The sequence below is a fragment of the Peromyscus californicus genome, unplaced genomic scaffold (assembly GCF_007827085.1).
Source record: "Peromyscus californicus insignis strain IS unplaced genomic scaffold, ASM782708v3 Scaffold_10__1_contigs__length_136768540, whole genome shotgun sequence".
NCBI lineage: Eukaryota > Metazoa > Chordata > Mammalia > Rodentia > Cricetidae > Peromyscus > Peromyscus californicus.
In genome coordinates, this window is record NW_026294391.1 from 31925464 (window position 1) to 31948263 (window position 22800).

Sequence of the window (22800 nt, forward strand, 5' to 3'; positions counted from 1 at the left end):
TGCCCTAATTTCTTCAGGATGCTGTATGTGGTTCTTCATCTTCTGAATGTTTATATATATGACTCAATGCAAATGAGATGTCCTCATGTCACCAGAGTAACAAATGGCTGGTAATAGAGAGGTAAGCAAAGGCCAGCAGTATTGGTTACTATTTATTAATAATTGATAAATACAATTGTTTCTCTTCTATGGGAGATGAATAATCAGGTTACTCCAAGGTAATAGTGAGAAGAATAAATATTAGGAAGAGAGAAATGGGGATACAAGAGTGACTTAGGCAGGAAATGAGTTTAGCTGCAATGACATGCACGTTTGATAGTGCCTGCACAGCATGTGCCTGGCATGGGGCCTAGAGAGGAAAAACATTTTGACCACATTTCTTTGAAGGCAAATAAGGAGCATTAGATTGCATTGGTGAAGTCAGACCTGTAATTCATCTCCTCAGAGGGCCTAATGTGTGTGTGTGCTTTCTGGTTAGGGTTGCATCTGGGTCTCAGTGGACTGGTTTTATATTGATTATCAAGTGTTATTTTCTGTCTAATGAAGGTGCTTTTCAGAACTGCATTAATTCTGTATTTCCAGATTTGTGCAATATTCATCATGAAGAACTAAGAGCATTTTGTTCCCAAATCAATTAATGTTGTCCCTTGACAATCCTAAGATGGTGCTTACTTTTCCTGTACAGTATTTAGGGTCAAGAAAATGAAAATTATTTCCTGTCTTAAACTGATGATTATAGGAAAGAGCAAAGCTACATCTTGTTTCTAGTATCTCTTCTTTGAGAGAATACATCAATAAACAGATTCTATAAGCCCAAACACTAGAATTAAGAACAGCCGTGTCTTTGTGTAAGAAGATGCTAACAGGCACAAATTTATATTGAAAGCAGCTGTTTGTCAAGACATATTTTCAATCACGCAAATTGTTGTTTAAAATACTTACAACATTATATGCTAGTCAAAAGATCTCTTCACATGGCCTAAGAAGTCAGCTCTGAAAAATAAAGCCATAGTTGGTGGAAGCAAGAAATGTTAATGTTAAATGCAAATGCCAAGATTGATCTACAGGACAATCAAGAGCTGAAGATTATAGTCATCTAAAATGTTCTTCTGTGTAAACTGGGGAAAACTGAAGAGAGAGAATACAGAATGCTAACACCTAGAGGAAGACAGGCCTGATTACATAAGAATTATCTTTTCTTTGTCTGAAATTGAGATAGAACTTATATATGTTTAGCTTCTGATGTTCCAGGGACTCACAATGTTTACTACAGTGTTTTTAAATTAATTAATGTTGCCTTTCCTTGTTTAATAGTTTTAATTGAGAAACTTTGTTTTTAGTAACTAATAGATACATAATATCTCTATCGATTTAACTTTTAGGAAGGGATTGAGAGTTAGTCTGTGGGACTGTAAATCAGAACTGCTTTAAGGTAAATTTCCAAAGGAGTGTTTTCAACACACTGTGATTCTCAAGTGTGAATAAGTGATGATCCAGAAACATGGTAGATGAAGACAAAATACATTTCTATAGATGAAAGCAATGAAAAAATGATGCTTGAAGTTGCTCATATTGTGCCTTGGGAGCATTATAAGAAACAGGGACAGGTAGCATTTTGGGAATACTTTACTGTTTACATTAATTCCCCAGGTATTATGTAGAATTCATTGTTGCTATACATTCCCTCCTGCAGTTCCTCTTTCTCATTAGTGTTTGGCAGGCGTCTGCTAACTAGAATGGAAAATCATGAAGGCTGTTGTCAGTATCCTCTGATTCTCATTTTCTTCCTTATGAGACATTTTCTCATCCTGCAAATTATATGATTAGGGTTTTTTTTTATCTAATTTTTCCCTTCTCCCCTCAACCCGTCCTTCAAAAGAATAAAGAAAAAGTGTTAGCAATACAAAAAGCAGACTCATACGAATATGGCACAGGGGTCACACTAGGTTGGTGTTTACACAGTGTCTGAGAGATGTCATCTTTTCCCAACCAGAGGGACAGTGTCGAAAGTAAGCTTGGATGGCACTGGGGGCTTCCTGTCCAAACCTTCCACAACTCTACAAAGATACAGAGAACTATAGCATCTCGAGGTTCTAAAGCTCCAGATACCTAATTCCTAAGCCCAGGCTCCTGTCTTCAAATAGTTCAATGGAGAAGTTGCCATCTCCCACTTGCTCAAAAAGAAACAAGCAATGTGTGAAGGGTTCTTTTCATTACTGCAATCAGACCGAGGGCAGGTGGTCTAGAATGTGCTCCCCAGTGAATAATGGACAGATTAGGAAACCCTGATCTTCACTGGAGTCTGACCTTGACCTTGTGAGTTTTCTCTTTCCTTGTGGATAATTCTACCTTAGATTCTATGACTTCAGAAATTTACCGTAATGCATTCTACACAAGCAGCAATCCTAAGGAGAATTACCTGGTTCAATACTCTTCTTATTTACTCTTCATTCACCTATAGTTATGAATCCATTGCAGTATCATGTTTGAAGTTCCATTTCTGTGGAGAATGGAAGATATGTTTGCATTTGAGAGATATTTTAGTATCAAGTAACATATGGAAGGACAGAATTTCAAACTTTTATTAGGAAAAACTTTCTGGGTTTTCTATACTCAGATTAGGTAAGTGGTTATTTACTGTGTGAGATTGACCCTGTAGAGGCATTATTTGGCATTAAGAAATAGAAAAATGTATATTAGATAGAATAAATTTCCTTAAAGGAACTTTATTTAGCACATGAAATAAAAACAAAGTGATCTCTCTGTCTTGTCCCTGGAAAAAATTCATTCTTACAAGTATTAGATAAGCATTTATTTATTCCATTATTCCTCACTTCATTCCTTGCATATACATCTTCTCTGGGATTAAAGCTTCATGAGAACAGCATGTCCTTTGGACTTTTTCACAAAGGTATATTCACTGATCAGAACAAAGCTGGAATACAGCATGTACTTAACTAAAAGCCTTTAAATAAATTAATAAGCATGTGCCATGTGCCACTAAGGATGCAAAAACAGACCAGATTCACAGAAGCCCAGGTTTCTGGCTTAACAAATTTTGAAGCACAGTATGGAAGAGGGGAAAGAATTCCAGCAAAGCATAATTATTATAACCAAGGAAAACCTCCATGAAGCCCTGGGTTTGATGTTCAGCATTACATAAACCAGCACTTGAGAGGTGAAGGCACAAGGACCGGGAGTTTAAGAACATCCTTGGCTCCATGGCAAGCTCGAGCCCACACTGGGATACATGAGACTCTGTCTCACAAACAAAACAAAACAACAACAACAACAAAATAAAACAAAACCCCACAATACATTGGATAGTAATGGTGAATATACATCAAAACTTACCAAATTCTGTACACTAATTGTTTGCAGTAATTATACCTATTAAAGTTTGAGGAATAAGATGCTGGAGAAATATTTTAGAATAAGGAAAATGTCGAAAACTCACTCTGTGAACAGTGAATCCCTTTTACGTCTTTCAAGAAAACAAGCATTTGGTAATAATATACAAACCACTCCTCTAAAGATTTCTTTAAAAAATCCTCAAGGAAAATCAAAAAAGAAAAATTTATCTGTGTTTAAAAAAATAAATATTAGCTTTAGTTTAAAAACCGACAGTCCTCTGCCCTTACTAAAATGTGACACTTTCCAAATGGCTAGCATATGAAAGTAAATGATTCCTTCATGTCAATAGATTGCTTGGTTTAGCAGCAATATGGCTAAATGTTTTCTATAAAGCCCACAACTCTGGTAGTTCTGGTTTTGAAATATTTGCACTATCACTGGGTGCTGCTGCCTGGTAATCAGCTTTAAAGATAACATGACATCGTTAATAATGAAAGTATTTGAAACAGAACTCAGGCAAGGCTATTTACAGAACTGCCTGACTGGTGTGAATCTGCACAGACCTATTTCTGAACTTTTGTTTGCAATTCACAGTAATTTACAGAGTAAATGGCTCAGAAATTTGCCAAGGGAAGCAACAGCCTGCATAAATTTCAGGGGGCTAAATGGAATTTTTCCTCTTTGACATGGGAAATTGGCATACAAGAACTGACAGACTGAATTTTTACATTCTTGCATAAATCCAATGTAATTTTCTGTATGTTTTGAATGGAGTCACTGGAAATGGGTGAAAATGCGAAGAGGTATACTATATGCTAAATGTATTTACCCTTCAGTAGATACTATGTAATAGATAAGACTTAAGACACTTGAAATAGTGAATTAATTTCTGTGACTATCATATATCTTTTATATGGCAGAAAGAACACTAAGTATTTTAGTTTGCAATAAAATAATAAAAGGTATACTTATTGCAGACTTAGTGCAACCCAAGTGCTGTGCAAAACACATTGATCACATTATTTCACTTCATCTGGACTTCAGTTCTATTCTCCTTACCAGCTATTTTAGCATTAAACAAATCATTAGATAGCTCTGAAATTTTATTTCCTCATCTCTATAGTAAAATCTTTAATAAGTGTCTTGCTTTTTTGTTCACTCATTTATGCGTTCTATAAAGATTTATGCTGTGCTATTAAGTATCTGTAGTTGCTCTAGGTGCATTATTCAACAGTGAATAAGATATCATCCTTGGTCCAGTAGAGCTTAGTTTTCTAAATGAAATGTGTGTATACACTGTTAATAAAGAAACAGTTAATAAAAGAAGAGGACATGAGGTTGTGGTGGGTAGAAGGGCAGATCAGGGGGGAGTTGAAGGGAGGTAATGGTGGATATAAATGATCAAAATACATTGTTTAAATGTATTGGACATCCAAAGAATAACTCAAAATACATTTTATGTTGACACATAGAAGCATATTGCTATTAGATCAACAGGGATATTGACAAGAAAGGTACTGGAAAAGTGATCCAAGGTTAGAAGACTACTCTGTTTTAAACTGGAAAATGCCCTTAATATAAGGAAATCAACAAATTCCAATGGCTCAACTGTCACAATAAATATGTTGAAGTTAATGTTTTAGATTAAGTTCTGAAGGGGTGTTTAATATTTTATTAACTGAAATTACCAAGCATTACTGGGATGTTGCACATTAAAATATGATATGGGGACAATATTAACATGGCTGTTTTCCTTTACAAAGTGTGTTGGACTTTCTGGTCATTCTAAATGTATTAGCCAAGTGAAGACGCTTGTATGGAATTTGGTTAAAAGTACTTTTATTCAAGGAGAAATAAAAATATTAGATAGCAAGTTCACAGTCTGTGAATATGATATTTGGAATTAGACACTCTGCCTACCTAAGATACAAATTGATCAATTCAGTAATAAATTCTTCAATCAAAAATTAACTCGAGGTATAAGAGCTGAATTTTTTTTTCTTGTCTTAATTTGAAGTGCCTGATATGGAACTCAGGACCTCACACATACTAGGCACATATTCTACCGCTTAGCAGCACCTCCAGACCTTATTCCGTACTTGAACTTCAAGATGGAGTCTCCCTGAGTTACCCAGGCTGGCCTTGAACTATGTAGGCCTTGAAGTTGAGATACTACTATCTTAACCTTCTTGGTAGATGCACTAAGGTCCTGAACTAAAGACTAATTTTCTTCATTTAATTTAAATTTATTCATTGATAATTTAGTACATGTGTATAATGTATTTTTACCATAGCCACCCACTTACACTTCCCTGTTCAACTCTTCCTGAATCTCCTTTCCACCATTTCCCTCTCCCTACTTCAAAAAAGAGTATTAAAAATATATAATGCACTGAATTCAGTTCATGCTGCCCATATGCACATGACTATAGGGCCATCCTTTGGAGCAGGGACAACCTACCAGGGGCTACACTCCTGAAGACCATTTACTCTTCCTTCACCAGCAGCCATCAAATGCCAATAACTCCTCTGCTAGGGACCGGACCTTATGAGTCGTTTCCTCCTCTATTCTGGAATGTCAATTGGTTTGCTCTTAGGCAGGCAGCCAAAACTTCTTCATAAGTGCACTGCCCATGTCCTAGGCCTGATTTCTTTAACCACCTACGTCATAGCATGTAAAGGAACAACATGGAAGCCTGGAGCAGCTAAAAGATACAGCACAATGAGAGGATTATTTTCTGCTTTTACTTTTAAGACAGGATTTCTTTATGCAGTACAGGTTGTCCTGTAACTCACTTTGTAGCATAGGCTAGCCTTGGGCTTCTGAGCTTCCTGTTTCAGCCACTTGAATGATGGGATTATAGGTGTGTACCACTGCGCTGGTTTGTTTGGGGAAACTAGATTTCTGATTTTCCCTTGCTTGGAACTTTATTTTGGTTTTCTCAATGGACAGAAGTAGACTGAATTTATTACTTGAGTTTTGACAGTTAACGTCTCTGATCGTTTCTTTGACACAGCAGGTGCGGAACATGAGGAACTAATACAATTTTCTCCGAACTGAATACTTTTGCCCTTTTTAAGTATTGAACACTCCCTTAAGAGAAACCTAATTCCAACACGAAAGTTAAAACAGGGACAAGTTACAACTCACAGGCCAAATCCAGCCTACAGTCTGATTTTATAAATAAAATGTATTGGCACATGGCTATGCCCACTCATTTAAATATTATCCTTAGCTGATTTCATGTTGTGCTGTAACAGCAGACTTAACTAGCTGCAGTGAACACTTCACAGATTGCAAAAATGAAAATACTATATGATGCTTATAGAAAAATTTTGCCAACACCTAAGAGTCAACTAATTTTTAATGTATACATTTTGTAAAATGATTTTACAGATATGTAATTAACATATAGTGCATATGTGATCATTATTTATTGCTTTACATTCTTGACTTAAATTACTTGGGAGAGTTTACTCTTTAAATCTAAGTTGTCATTTTTTCTTCTAAAGCAGCAGAGCGTGCTAGTGACTTCCGCATCTCAATTAAAGTACTAAATAATGATGTATCATCATTTCTCCCCTAACTGTTTAATAAAGTAGCTTGTGTATGATATCATCAAGCTAAGTGATGCATTTCATAATTTTATCATAATTCAACATAAAGTTTGATTTGGATACTATGCCTAAAATTTGAAAACCTCAAATCTTACAAGAGAGCATTGTTTACTAATAGAAAATAATTATAAAATTTGCACAGTAACCACAAACTAGTCCAGGTAAAAATGTACAGTTCTTGTCTGTGCTTTCAAAAGGAGAAATGCTGGATCTTGCTCTTCCAAGTGCATATATATTCCACAGATAATTTCGCATGGCAAAATCAGAAGCTATTTTTTAAAGAGAGATGATTTCTTTGACAAGTGAGTCAGTAAATAATTACACCACTTAGTTTAGGTCAGTATTTCTCAAACTTCTTAATGTTTCGACCCTTTAATACAGTTCCTCATGTTGTGGTGACCCCTGACCATAAAATTCTTTTTGTTGCTACTTCATAACTGCAATTTTGCTACTGTTCTGAATCACAATATAAACATCTGATATGCAGGATATCTGATATACCTGTCACAACCCACAGGTTGAGAACCACTGGTCTATACAATTCACAAATGACTGTAACATTTGTTTGCAGGCACATGAAGACTCTCTCTGTTCTGAAATATTTCCTGATTCTAAAAATCCCATCATGGGTTTTCCCCTTTCTGTGCTAGCATGTCAACTGGTGTGGTCATCATGCAGGTCTTGTTTAGGCAGCCATATTGTTGAGATTTCATGGATGCAGTCCACTTTTATGTCCAGAAAATACTACCTCGCAGCAGGCATTCTGTTCCTCTGGCTCTTACAAGTTACCTGCTCCCATTCTGTGATGTTCCCTGAACCTTAGATATAGAAACTGTATTATAGATGTACCTATTGGGGCTGGCACCCCAAAGTCACTTATTCTCTGCATTTTGACCAACTGTGGATTTCTGTCTGCTGCAAAAAGAAACTTCTTTGCTGAGAGGTGAGAGTTATACTTATCTGTGGGTATAAAGGTAAGTATTTAGAATACAGTTGGAAGATACAGTTGGAAGCTGTATTGAATTAGGAAAATTACAGTAGTAGGTTTTCCTTCAGGCTCTAGCACTGTTGCAGTCATGGTTCTTGCCTAAGCTTACAGTACCAGGTATGAGTTCCCTGCTATTGAGCAAGCTTTACGTTCAATTAAGAAGGTGTTGCTTACCTCCAAGATATTAGTGCCACTATTGCACCATTGAATATACCTTGCTGGGTTGTTGAATAGGTATGGCCCCCATAGACTCATATATTTGAATGCTTAGCCCATAAGGAGTGGCATTATTAGGAGGTGTGGCCTTGCTGGAATAGGTGTGGCCTTGTCAGAGTTACTAAAATGGACTAGCAGGTAAGAGTGTTTGCTGTGCAAACCTGATAACTTGAATTTGCTCCCAGGTCCCATGGTAGAGGGGAAAAACGGATGCAGACTTCCAAAAGTTGTCCTGTGACTTCCAGATGTGAACCATGGCATTCAGGTGAATACACACACATACATGCATACACTAGTAATTATAGATAAATTTCAATTTTAAAAGGAGAAAAACCACCTTAAAGGAAGGACTGAATGTTAATTAAAAAAAAGAATAGTTGGCAAAGAAACGGAAAGACTTAATGGGAATTGAAATAAAAAAAAAATAATGGTTAAATAACAATAACTCTAACTTAAGCCAAGCCCACCTTGCCTAAATTGAACTCATTTCTACCACTTCCAGAAAACCCACTGGAGTAAATATAACGAGATTGGGGGGGGTACAAATTCAAAAGGATAACACAAAAATGTAGGAAGAAAGATAGCAATTATAGAAGATAGAAAACTAAAGAGTAAATATTAAATGATTTATCAAGCCTGAGTGAACTGAGTTTGGGATCTAAAGTAACTTGGAATTTTATCAGAGAACCCTGAATTAGAGGCAAATGTTACCTTGAAAGGGAATGAGGAAAATGTAATTCAAAGTAAGATAATTTCATACACACACACACACACACACACACACACACACACACACACACACACTTTTTAATTAAAATATTACATCATTTCCCATCCTCCCTCTCGTCCATTCAATCCCTCCCATATCCCCCAAGCCCCTGCTCCCTTTCAAATTCATGTCTTCTTTTTCTTTAATTATATATATTTATAATTATATTGTAAAATATTATATTATAGTATATAAATATATAGTTAAAGAAAAATTATAAATTTGAGAAAATATATAAAATATAACCTGCTGAGTCAGTTTAGTGTTGCTTGTATGTATGTTTTTAGGGCTGATCACTTGATGTGAGATAAGCTCGTGAAGGGGTCATCCTAGGGAATACTAATTCTCCCTCTCTCAATAGTACTTAATTGAGTATAGCTCTTCATCCAGGAATGGGACTCTTTGACATTTCCTTTATCCATATTGGGGTGTCAACAGTCATTGGCACTGGTTGGGTCTTATTTAGGCAGCCATATTGTCATGATTCCAGGGGTGTTGCTTCCCTGTCATATCTAGAAGACACAATCTCACAGCAAACTTCTTGGTCCTCTGCCTTTTGAAGGCCTGTTTAAAAAATAATTGGATCTTACTTCCCCTACTATCATGGAAGACTACTTTCTTTCCAAGCCAGACTTGTGTCTTTCTTATTTTAGAAAGATAGTAAAAATAGATGAATCTTTCTTGTTTTGGAAAGAGTATAATAGACAAGTTCTGGACTAAAAACAAGGTGCTGTATAAAAAAGTAGGATTGAGCTCAAGTTTCCATATAAAATACTAAGGCTTTCTGCTTTCTTTTTATGCCCTGTACTCACAATGTTAAACAGCTTTATTGTCCTCTGAGAGAATTCACCAGAAGTTTCTTCTCTGGGTAATATGACCCATCTTGAGAAAAGACAAAAATTGTTCATGGGATTCTTCAAGGAAATAACTCAGCTTGATTATCTTAGAATGCATTTAAACATATTCAGAGGAGATTTGCTTAACAACAAAAAATCCTGAAGTTGTGTTCTTGATAAGAATATAGAAAACTAAGCCAAAGGCAAAACAGAAAATTAACTTCAGGATTCTAGGAAAGGTCATGTAACCATGGTATACTCTCTGGTTTAGATGAGCTAGAAATGTCTAGCCATGAAACCACAATGGTGGCAGTTGATGTAACAATCGACCCTCCATACTAGAAAGGCAACATACATTTTCTAAACCCAGAAATCAAGAAGCATTGGTATAAGAATACTGTTTAGAATTATGACAGTAAAGCCAAGAGAACAATCAAGCATCATAGAGAGTTATTCTATCTGGTATTCAGAAAAATATCTGATAGAGAGGCATGGGGCAACATACAGCTATTTTTTTTTCCTCAAGACGTGTCAGAGAGTTTGTTGGCTCTGTAAGCCATCTACATCTACAGTATTAATAACATTAAAATGCAATAGTACACAGCCAGTTAGACGTCTCTAATTTGGAAATTAAAACAATATAAAACTAAAATGCAATGTAAAATAACATGCAGAAAGAGGGGCAGTGAGAGCTCAGTAGTAAAGCATGTGTTTAGCCCTCATGAGGACCTGGGTTCAATCTTTAATACCACACCCACACATCCACACACATGGAAAAGAAAAAAGAAAACCACCAAATGGAATTAAAATGTTCATGCTGCAGAAAAATATTAAATTGAGTTTTTGTCACTGGTAGATGTTTAAACATTAAGGTACTGAGATAAAAATGTATAACTTATAAGCTAATAGAAGAGGAAAACTAAATTTATGACATGGAGCAGAGAGATTTCAAGCAGATGGAGTACAGTACAATACAGGTACTATGAAGGGAGAAGGGAGGATAATGGGACAGACAGGGTTAAGTGGAGTGGGAGGGCAGGGTAGAGGAAGGGGAACAGGGAAGGATAACTAACATGAAAGAGATTTGCAAAAGTCACACAGAAGCTGATTGTTGTAGAAGCTTCCAAAAACATTTACATATAAAAAGAGTTTAAATGGAGTTAACTTGTACAAGTGGATAAATCTTTCCCAGATGTCATAGGCTATCAAACAAAAAGTTCAGTTCCAGATGTGGATTACCTCCCTTCCAGTTGTTGTTGGTCCGTGAGTTTGCATAGATCTTTTCCAAACAATACAGGGTTATTGACATTGTTATTTGTCACCTTTCAGAACTTGATGATGAGACCCCATTGCCAAAGATATCACATATGTGAGTCATAGAACATGGAGCAATCTCAAGGTGGCACTCACCTGGGAGCTTTATCCCTCCTGGCTAACTTTCATATTGCTAGAAGATGTTGTACACACCCAGGGGAAGAAAGTAATCAAGAGTTTTGCCTAGCTGTGAATTCTGGGAATTAAATAATGATCAACCTGGCAAGATATGACCATTGGTACAATAACAGCAAGAATAAGAGTAACCAACCACTTTCTGATTGGATTTAAGGTCCACTCTTTAAGACAGAACTCATGTTTGTAGTATTAATTGGGCCAAGTCCCCCTGGCTTGCTAGGTCATTAGCCCTAGGGGATAACATATTATCATTACTCAATTAAATCACCTTAAATACTTATCTTTATACCAATAGATTAGTACAATTCTCAACCTTCATTGGAGAAGCTTCTTATTTGTAGTAGATGGCAATTAATACAGACTCACTTCTGGTCAAAGTGCAAGGAATGAAAGAATGTGCAGTGCTAGCACATCTATATCACATTTCCTCTCCTCAAAGTCAGGGATCATCATGGAAGAGGAGTCAGAAAAATTGTAAGAGCCAAAGGTGGTGAATAACTACAAGGAAACAGAGTTTTCCAGGTCCAACATGGAAGTGGCACACAAGAACTAAAAGCAACTGTGACTTCATGCAGAAGACCTACATAAGATCAAGCCAGCCAGCATGAATGTGGGAGTGTTATGTGAATGACTTTTCCTGGGGAGATGTGACACACAAGAAAATTTCTATTTACCCCAGAAAGGGAACTCATGACAGACCAAACTCCAACTTGGTGAAACAATAAGTTTTTATTGAAGTTACTAACAACAGGAGTGTGATTGAAGGGTTTACTTCCAGGAGCAGGGCTGACCTCAAAGCAGCTGCATCAGCAGAAAGCCCATCCCAAATTGGATGATCCCTCATGAAAGTCACAACCCTGAAGCCTCTGCATTGCTTGCAGGGAGCTTACCAGGCCCTGCAGATCTCCTGTCTGAAGCTCAGCTAGCCACTCTCCTTCCCCAGAAGTTCTTGGCTCCTATAAAGCTGGGGAGGAGCCTTGGGGGAATTTCTATGTTTCTGATTTCCCAGACCTAATATTTTGTTTGCCTTCTGAATCTCATGAGCCTCCCCTCTCTCCTGAAAGGAATGTGTTAATTTGGAGGAAGCCACTATACAACAGGGAGGGGCTCATGAAGTCCAACCATTAGATGAGGGGATATTAGTAATTGATGGCTGCTGGGGGAGGAGGAGCCAGTATCTTTAAGGATGCAAGCCTTGATAAATTGCCTATACGCCAATGGACGGTCCTATACCCATGCACATATAGGCAGTACTAAGAGAACTCTACATTTAAGAAGAGAGGACATGAAGTTGGGAGGGAAATATAGGGGATGGGGAAAGAGTTGGGGTAGATTTGATCAAAGCAAATTATATTCATGTATGAAACCTCAAATGATATATTTAAAAACCAAATGAGGGCCTGGAGAGATGGCTCAGAGGTTAAGAGCACTGGCTGTTCTCCCAAAGGTTCTGAGTCCAATTCTCAGCAACCACATGGTGGTTCACAACCATCTGAAATGAGATCTGGTGCCTACTTCTGGCATGCAGGCAGAATGCTGTATACATAATAAATAAATAAGTAAGTAAATAAGTAAATAAATAAATACCCCCCCTAAAAAAACAAAATGAAAACACAAGAAAAATGTGAATACATATATATATATATATATATATATATATATATATATATATATCAATGAAATATATAAAATAGGTACAGCTACAACTAAGACACTGCTGTTACAAAGTCAAAGGTTCTAATACAAGATTGAATATTTGAATCATACTCAAATTTCTTACTAGCTATAGGTTTCTAAATTTCCTTTTTCATTTGTGATGAAGGTGGGCTGAGTGGCTCATTACCATGATTTCTGGTAACAATAATAATAACAACTAGTTGTAACGTTTGTCCCAATATTTGCCAAAGGAAAAACAGAATACTTTTCAGTGTATGGTGTAGTATATTAATAACAGTAAAAATTCTACCAAATTAATCCACAGGCTCATCTTAGACATGTTTGAGACTGAATTACATTTGAAAATATGGTAAGTAACAGATAAAACACATGTTCACCATCCTCTTGAAATAATAACAAGTATGTTGTTTTGTTATTTGATATTAGAATGAAAATGAGGACATAGCCACTCCTTGGTGTGGTTGCGGAGAAGGTTTTTATTGTAGATATGAGTGACAGAACAGACAGAGGCATCTACAAGAGTCCAGAGCAGGGAGAGAAGTACACAAACATGGCCAGCAGACTGAGCCCACTCATGAGAGGAAAGCAAGAGAGCAAGATAAAAGAAGACAACGAGGGCAAAGAGAACCAAGAGAGGAGCCAAGGAAGAGAGGAGCCAAGAGATTGAGAACCAAGAGCTTGCATGGCCCAAATGGCAGGGTTAAATAGGAAAGAGAAGCTGGGGCAAGAGAAGCAAATCCCATAGGCTAGAGAGGTTTAGGGTAGGGGGCAGGGTGAGAAGACTAGAGAGGAGCCACAGGTACTGAATGAGTCTAGAAACCAAGCAGATACTTTGGTATGCTAATAGGCATCACAGTTAGCCATTTGTTCCGAGTTTCTTTGGGACCTGACAATATTATTGTACACAAAGTCCCACTGAATGATGGAGTAATTTTCAGTATAACTCATCAATTCATTTATTTGAGTTCTAAGTTAAATTTTGTTATGATGAAGGCAATCATACCAAGAGGGCATTTGAGGTTTTCAGCTTCTGGAATAGACAAATTGTGGGATAGGGCTTTCACGGTGCTTATAAAGGAAGAATTAGAAGATTGTGTTTTAATCTGTTCATTTTAAATACAGAACCTAGCCGGGCGGTGGTGGCACACGCCTTTAATCCCAGCACTCAGGAGGCAGAAGCAGGTGGATCTCTGTGAGTTCGAGGCCAGCCTGGGCTACAGAGTGAGTTCCAGGATAAGGCTCCAAAGCTACACAGAGAAACCCTGTCTCGAAAAATCAATAAAAAAAATAAATAAATAAACACAGAACCTGCCCAAACTGGTATACTTTAAGAGACGACCTCAACAAAACAAGAAACTACCTCGGAACTTTTGTTTTCTCTTCTTTTTTTGTCTGAAGGTATTAAGTCTCAAAAACATAATCTGAAACATCAGGTCTAGTACTGGATCTCTATTATATGTGCTCGGCATAAGTGAATTTAAAATCTCAGCAATTTAAATTTGAAAGTGGCCTTACATATTAAGCTTAAATGAATTGGATACTTTGTTAGAAAGGGAATGGGTTGCATTCTGTAGTATTTCACTTTCTCATGAAATTCTGACTGTATAACTACTTTGTGGTTTTCATACTAAATGTGGATCTCCAAACATGCAACCAATTGTCAATTTACTTAGAATAGTGTTTTCCCCGTTTGCACATCAAAACCACTTGTAATATTTTAGTAAATACCCATGTCTGAGATTACTCCACCACCAAATTTGGATGTACCTGGCCCAGAAAGCATCATAATCATGTAGGTTCTTCCTTCTCAAGTCATTGCATCTCAGAGAAAAGTCTAAGAAACCCTGAACTGGAGTGTGCAATTTAAGCTTCTTCTGTTCCCTTTTCTTTGTTTTCCTGTCTTTAAAAATTGAGATAGGGTCTTTATATAGACCAGGCTGATCTTGAACTTATGATTCTCCTGCCTCATCCTCCTGAGACCTGAGGTTATAGTCACATAAAAACATGCACAGCTCAATTAAAGCTTCTTAAACCTTCCAAAACCTCAGAATTTTAAGAGCATTCTAAAATCGGAGAAGGCCATTTCTCTTGTTAGAATTGATGCTGTTAAATAAAGGGCTCTTTTATTTCTTGCTTTAAAGTTAGTGAAGCCTCTAAAGTCTCTCTCTCCTTAGCCTTTTCTTCTTGCTTCCCACCCACTCTATTTTCCCAACAATTTAAATATTTGCCATGATCCCCAGGAAGCACAAAGAGTGGACACCCAGCCCCACTTCCCTCACATGACTCATCCTAAAAGCTGTTTGCCAAATGAATCTCTGCTTTTTGTTTCAGACTTCGTGCAGGGGCATCCAGAGCCCTGCACAACAATGCCTGTTCTAGCTCTACACCCACTCCGTCCCGCCTAGCATCCTACTCTCTATTCAAAACCAAGCCAGAAGAAAAACAAGGCATTTGTCCGCAACAGTTTGCAAACCAGTCATGCTTTTCCAACATATGCAGGGCTAGCATTCAGCAATCTGGGACTCATGAAACTAGTTCCCTAGGCGTTCAGCAAATATGCTTGCAGCCTTTGAGGACATTTGAGATTTTCAGCTTCTGGAGTTCATAGGATAGGGCTCCCATAGTACTTATAAATGAAAATTTTAGATTTCCATATCTCTAGACAGTAGATTGTGGCCCCATTTAGAAATATTTTATAGTCATTTTGCCCCCAAACTTTCTGAAGGGAGCTCAGTTTGGCTTTATTTTTAATAGAGTTGAGTAATTCCTGCTTAGCTATGAAGGGTGATGTATGATGAGGGTTTGAGACAGAACATTAGATCTAGATCTGCCTACTGTCTAGTGGTACAGATGCCAGAAACAAGTTCTCTGACAGGTAAACCATGTAGCTGTAAGGTGGCAAAGAGGCAGAAGGTGGTATTTCCTGCCAGATATGATGGCCATGGAGGAAAGGGGAGCTAGCAGACATATGAGGTACAGCAAAGAGGAATCCAGCACCAGCAACCTTCTGAGATCCAGGCAGGACAGCAGTTACCATTGGTTCAACCTCTAGGCAGGTAGCAGGACCCTTAGTCTGCTGAGTTTAGTATTTTCTTTGGACAGTTAGGGGGCAGTTGAAGTATTTTGCATTCAGGTCTCAAGAAGACCTATACTTCAGTTTGGGCCTCCCTTGGAGACTGTGGCTGTCACTAAAACTAGCTCAACCCAGCCTCCTGGAAGAAGGCAACCTTATGCCTCACTAGCCCCACACATCTAGAGGCTAGCCAAACAACTTACTAGAGACTAACCACATAGCAGACTGAAAGTTGACCGTAGCCAACCAAGACTAGAAATTCTCATGTAAGCCAAGCTTCTGCTGCCAATCCTAATTATGAGATAAAGTTTAACTTATTGTTTTAAGCTATTAGAATGCCATGAAAACTTACTTACATAATGTTTGACATAGAGGGAAAGTCCAGTGATGGCAGCGCTAGTATCAATAATATTAACTTAGTGTATGAGATTGGGAGCCAAATGAGACTGATAGATGTATATTGTCTGCTTTAAAAAGACTATACAGTGTTGTGGGGTTTTTTTTCTCCTCAGAAAGATTTATTTGTTTTTGATTTTTGCGTTTGAATGTTTTGCCTGCATGTATGTAGTGTGTGTGTGTGTGTGTGTGTGTGTGTGTGTGTGTGTGTGTGTGTGTGTGTGTGTGTGTTTACCCCATGTGTGCCTGGGTGTACCCCATGTGTGCCTGGTGCCTATGGGGGCCAGAAGAGGGTGCTGTATTGCCTGGAATGGGAGTTTGGGATGGCTATGAGCTATCATGTGTGTTCTGGGAACCAAACACAGGTCTACTGGACAAGCAGCAAGTTTTTTTTTTTTTTAACTCACTGCACAGTTTTTTTTAAGTTATCAAACACAATTTGAAAATTTGGAGACTACACATAGAACCAACTAACCCAGGTTTCCTTCCCCAGGCAATAGTTAAAAGATTTCAGGAGTTTCTGGCCAATTGAAGTGGGGCAGGTACTCCCCAAATATCTCAGCTCCTGCTCCTCCCTGTGGTTTCTAAAATGCAATTATTCACTCAACAAGTATTGAGCCAATTCTTCATGTGTACCAGGCATTGTTCTATGGTCTAAAGATATAGTGACACACAAGAAAACAAAGCTCCTACTTTTCTATGGAGTTCGCTGTGACCGCTGTGACTGAAGGGGGTTGCATAGAGGCTGGGAAAGAAGCCATATCTCTGTACATATTTTCACTTTGTTATAGGAAGCCAAAAATAAAAACCTATTTGTTCGTTATTTATAAAAGCAGGACAGCTTAGAGAGAAAAGAAGAAGGACAAATCACTTGTAGAACCGTAGTGTTGAGAAGAGTGTTATGGCCTCATCAAAGTGTAGAGCAGGGCTAACTGGCTGAGGCTTCAGACTCAGTAATTCCTTGCTGTAGGGGAGAGGGTTGTCCTGTATATTGTAGGACATTTGTTTGCATTTATGATCTCCACCCACAGAATGTCAATAACACTTTCTCGTTGTGAACCCCCCAAAAGTGTAGATATTGCTAAGTGTCTCTGAAGAGGCGACTGGACATAGGGGAGACTCAATGAGATGGTGTGGAAGAATAAGATAATGTGCAAAATGGGGAGAAAGGGTTTCTCTTTGTCATTTGCAATAACTGGGAGAAAGCTAGTTGCTGTAACAAAAGAACATTCGAGCTATAATATCATACCAATTATTTCTCATTCACAAATCAGTCTACTATGGTACTTCAATTCTGTTCACACTCCATTGCTTAAAGCTCACGTGGTTCCATGGGAGGCTAGGAAGAGTTCATTCTAGTTTGATGCTCAAGAAGAAGAGGGATGAGATTTGATGAACAACTTTCAATTCTTAAGCTTAATTGCATTGGTCACCAGAGAGCATTTTTATAGAAATTATAAATAGAAATTAGTAAACCACAAGTCTTTCATTAGAGTCTTCATTTGGGTAGAGGGTCAGAAGCAAATATAACTTTAGAGGAAATAAATGTTTTGATTGAATGATTGACAAACTGCACATAAAAACTGTCCTGTGATGTTAAATTCCAGCTTCTTACAGGCTGTCCTAACTAGGGTTTCTATTGGTGCAACAAAACACCATGACCAAAAAGCAAGTTGGAGAGGAAAGGGTTTATTTCCCTTACACTCCCACATTATTGTTCATCATTGAAGGAAGTCAGCACAGGAATTCAAACAGGGCAGGATCCTGGAGGCAGGAGCTGATGCTGAAACCATGGAGGGGTGCTGCTTACTGGCTTGCTTCCCCTGGCTTTCTTAGCCTGCATTTTTATAGAACCCAGGACCACCAGCCCAGAGATGTCACCACCCACAATGGACTGGACCCTCCTCCATTGATCACTAATTGAGAAAATGCTTTACAGTTGGGTCTCATGGAGGCATTTCCTCAACTGAGGGCCCTTCCTCTGATGACCTTATGTAGCTAGAGTTTTCCTGCCTGGCCCACAGTCAGGACAAATCTCTCTCACCCGCCAGTCCCACAGCCACTCAGACCCGACCAAGTAAACACAGAGACTTATATTGGTTACAAACTGTATGGCCGTGGCAGACTTCTTGCTAAGTGTTCTTACAGCTTAAATTAATCCATTTCTATAAATCTGTACCTTGCCACATGGCTCATGGCTTACTGGCATCTTTACATGCTGTTTCTCATCATGGCAGCTGGCGGTGTCTCTCCACCTCAGCCTTCCACTTCCCAGCTCTATTCTCCTCCTTGTCCCGCCTATACTTCCTGCCTGGCCACGGGCCAATCAGTGATTTATTGACCAATCAGCAACACATTTGACATACAGACCATCCCACAGCACTTCCCCTTTTCTTTTCTTAAAAAGGAAGGTTTAAGCCTTTACACATCTCCAAAGTCAGCTTGGTATATTTGGGAATTTGGGCGTAGCTTCTCTTACTACTTCCTGCTGGAGGGGGGTGCTGTATCTTATGGGGACACAAAGAATATTTTAGGATTATGGAGTAGTCCATGAGGGTGTATCGTCTGAGCCAGTTGCCTTGAAACGGTTCTGGATGTTGGATCATCTGGGCCATGGTGTCATCAGAGACCTTTCAGGGGGTCTTGGCTGGTCAAACCTGATGGATCTTAATCTGGAACAAATCCATAGCCTCTGGCTTTCTGTGGAAACAAAAACAGAGCCTCCTTTCCAAAGCAACATATCCTTACATCCAAATTTTGAAGTCAAGGTACCTTTAAAATATACATTTTGGCATAACTCAACAGCTTTTGTAATCAAATGTTTTTCTTCAGTTACGAATATCAAAGAGAACATAATCCAGATTCTCTGTGTGGTAGCCATCTTTACGTGGCTTATTTTTTTATATTAGCTTGAGCCTATTGCTTTGAACTGCAGCCTTCTAAGCCTGAAACGGCGCTGGCACTGCTGGCTCCGCCCACTTCAGCTTCCCAACATGGTGGTGATACGTTTTCCGCCAGCTCTGGGAGCCATCAACTCTCAGAAATAGTGGATCTATGCTTCTATCAAAGCAGCATGTAGCCCAGAAACCTCTTTTTTTTTTTGTACTAGCAAAGGCTAAATCCACCACACAGCTTAATGTGCCATTTGCAGAGGCCTCATTCCCGCCATACTGCAGGTCGAGCATGCATGCCAGGAACCCGCCAGTAGCTCAAACCGGCAGCTGCCGCTCATTTGAGAGAGACATTTAGGAAGCTGTTTTTAGCTCCGTTTTAGAATCTTTTTTCTCAGTTTTTAGGTGGAAACTCTTGCCACCACGTTGGACGCCATTTGTAGATGTAACCAACGGTCTAATTAAATAAGAAACACAGAGCCGATTCAGAGAAGAAAGCCAAGAGGTCAGAGCTAAGAGCCTCACCCTTCCTGATTCAGTGATTCTCTTCAGCCAAGAGAGCTCTCCGGAAAGGGGGACCTACTTCCTGTGTGTGTCTTTATATAGTCTAGCTGTTCTGCCTTCTCATTGGTTGTAAACCCAAACATGTGACTGCCTCGTCACTGCCTGAATGTACCACCCTCCAGGTCCTTAAAGGCATGTGCCACCACCGCCATGCACTTGGTATGGCTCTAATAGCTCTGACCCCCAGACAACTTTATTTATTAACGTACAATTAAAATCACATTTCAGTACAAGTAAAATACCACCACAACTTTAGCTTGTGCCAAATTGACACACACAACCAGCCAGTACACAGGACCTTTCTTAGCATAACTTCTCACAGCCTTCACCTTTGAGGAAAATTACTCACAACTGAGTATAATCACAACTACTTGAGTTCCTACCATGTACTTAGCACCCTACTAAATATATTGAAAATATTGTTCTCAAATAAGCCTCTCTACACTTCTGGTAACTTGGCACTTCATTCTGGAGGTGAATGATTGTATTTCCAGAGCTTCAGTGGTGCAATAAATTCCTGCAGCTTGTTGGGGGGTAAAACAGGGATTCAAATGAATTTCTTTCTCACTTCAAAGTTTAGGCTTCTCTCTGGTCCAATGCTTTCCTTCCACGGGATTCTGAATTTCAAGGGGATTTGCTGACCTTCATATTAATAGCTAAGTGTTAATTGAAGTTGTCACAAGTCAGCAAGAACAATTTGAAAGGAAACAATATCATTATGAATACAAATGTCAGAAATAAGCATAAAGTTCTTTCTGAAAGCTTAGAGAAACTCTAAGAAAGTCCACTTTCTTGTCAGAAAAGGGAGACAGAAGGGTATTATCAATTGCCCCAAAACTAACGTGGGGCCTCCCATCTATTCCCTTTGAATAGCATGTCTACACAGTGGTTGCATGAGTATATATTTATGCTGTGACCTTTCCACACACAAGAATAATAGCTTCTTTTATCCAAGTCTCCTGGGATAAAATGACTTTTGTGAGTGAATTAAAGTTATAACACTTTTCTCTACATCTCTTATCCTTTCCACTATGTCTCACAGGTGTAGGGCATGCAGAAAAACTAAGAAGCATTTTGTACCACCCAGGACCATTTACTATGTGCAAAACCAAATCAAACTACCCACCACACCAAATAGAAAATGTGAGAATGAATACCTCTCCTTTCTTGTGTTTTATATGAGTTTTGTCCTATTTTTGTAGCATCCCAGTCTCATTATTGTTATTTATATTTCATAGGGAATGGTTTTTCACATGAAGTTTCTCTTTTTATCCTCATCTTGGGTGGTAGGGGAAATCCTTTCATTTTTGTAATTTGCTAGTCCCACTACGTAGGAATGAGAGTTTTAACAGCTGCTGTGAAATCATCTTAATATCCACCGACATAGGCTCAGTGCTTCAAGAAAACCACTTTCTCCAAACTCCCTTTTCCCTGGTTGTGCTGAAAATCTATACTTCATGTTGTTTTAATGTTGATGTGCAATCATTCCCTCTAATTTTGTCACATGGTGTGCCCTACAGGAAGCTCCCATTGTAAGAGATTTATGGCACTCTTGGCGAAGGATTCAATCAGAAATTGGGGGATGTAAATGAGCAGAGAGATTGGAGTCCTCTACCTTGCTTGTTTATTAGATTTTTCTTGAAAAATCTCTTACTTGAAGCTTCTCTACTGAACATGAAAAACAGAATCTGCAGTTTCTTGGCCTTTCCTATTAAGAAAAAATTGCAGTGCACTACACACTCTTCTGTAAAATAGAAACCTTCCAGTCTTAATGTATTTTTATATGAGCAGATGCCCAGGATAACAAATTAAGAGAGATTTTGTTTCTACTTATATCACAGGGCTGTCTTCTCTCTGCTTTCCTCACCTTTAAAGAACGGCTCCTGCAACATTTCAAATAAAGAACTATGGTGCAATGTCCCAAGATGAAGCCACCACCTTTCCAGCACTCCCTCCCTAGTAGTCATTCTAATGGGAATATTACCTCTAGTGTAATTTCCATAACAAACCTTTGAGTTTGTTGCTATTTTGTGAATACAGGGCAAAATTAAGCTTCAGAAAAAATGTTAAAGACCTGCCAAGAATAATATAGTTTTTTGGCAACACATATATTTGAATCTAGGTTGGTCTCCTGCTAAGACTTAATGCATTTTTCACTTGTCCACTAATGTCAGAGCTCCTTTCCTTCTATATTTGACTATGTTTGGAAGTAGGCCATTGAGTGAATACTGTGTCAATGGCCATCAGCAGATGTGTCCTTAAACTAAGGCTATCTTTAGAGCTGTTGATGCTCTTTTGGATTTCCACAACTTTGTTATCCCCAAATAGCAGCATTCCTATCCTGAACGCCTCTCCATTTGAAGGAGTAGGATCGATTCTCAAACTAGTTTGATAGTTTGGAGAAAGCCACACTGAATTTGGCTAGTTGGTGCTTTTTCCAGAGTTGATAAAAGACCCAGAACACTTTTCCTCACATTCAATTTTTTTCCACTGCTACTGCACTTAATGATTTCAATTGATTTTTTATATTTGATATCTCAATTTTATTTATTACTTTGACTAAAAATTAATAGCTATTAGTGTACATTCATAAATAAAGCTTTGTGGTTTTTTCATACTGTTGGAGATGCCTTGGACTCACAATATTCCCAAGATATGTAATCCATATGTTTCTTTATGTTGAAGTCCACTGTAGACATATGCCCTTATAACATCAAAATCAGACATAATATGTGAAGAAAATGTTATTTGGAAACATCAAACAATATCTTCTTTAGCAGAAATAGTTTCTCCTTTCCCTCAAATTTAATTAAATGCCCAGTCTACTGCAGTGTATAGAAGAATTGTCTTATTAATTATACTTTAAATGGACTGTTTGTTAGGTCAGTCTATGACTGGCATCTGGGAATTTGGAGTTTGAGAGTGCTTCAACCACCTACTTCACAATAGAGTATTAATATGTCTAA

General features: G+C 38.2%; 1 long non-coding RNA gene across 1 annotated transcript in view; it reads left to right on the forward strand.

Annotated features, from left to right (window-relative positions):
• Window positions 1-22800, forward strand: part of LOC128114660 (uncharacterized) — a 61035-nt gene that overhangs the window by 33290 nt on the left and 4945 nt on the right. Inside the window, exon 3 of the long non-coding RNA XR_008219858.1 lies at window positions 18-121. This is a non-coding gene — a long non-coding RNA (uncharacterized LOC128114660). The remainder of the gene's footprint in view (window positions 1-17; window positions 122-22800) is intronic.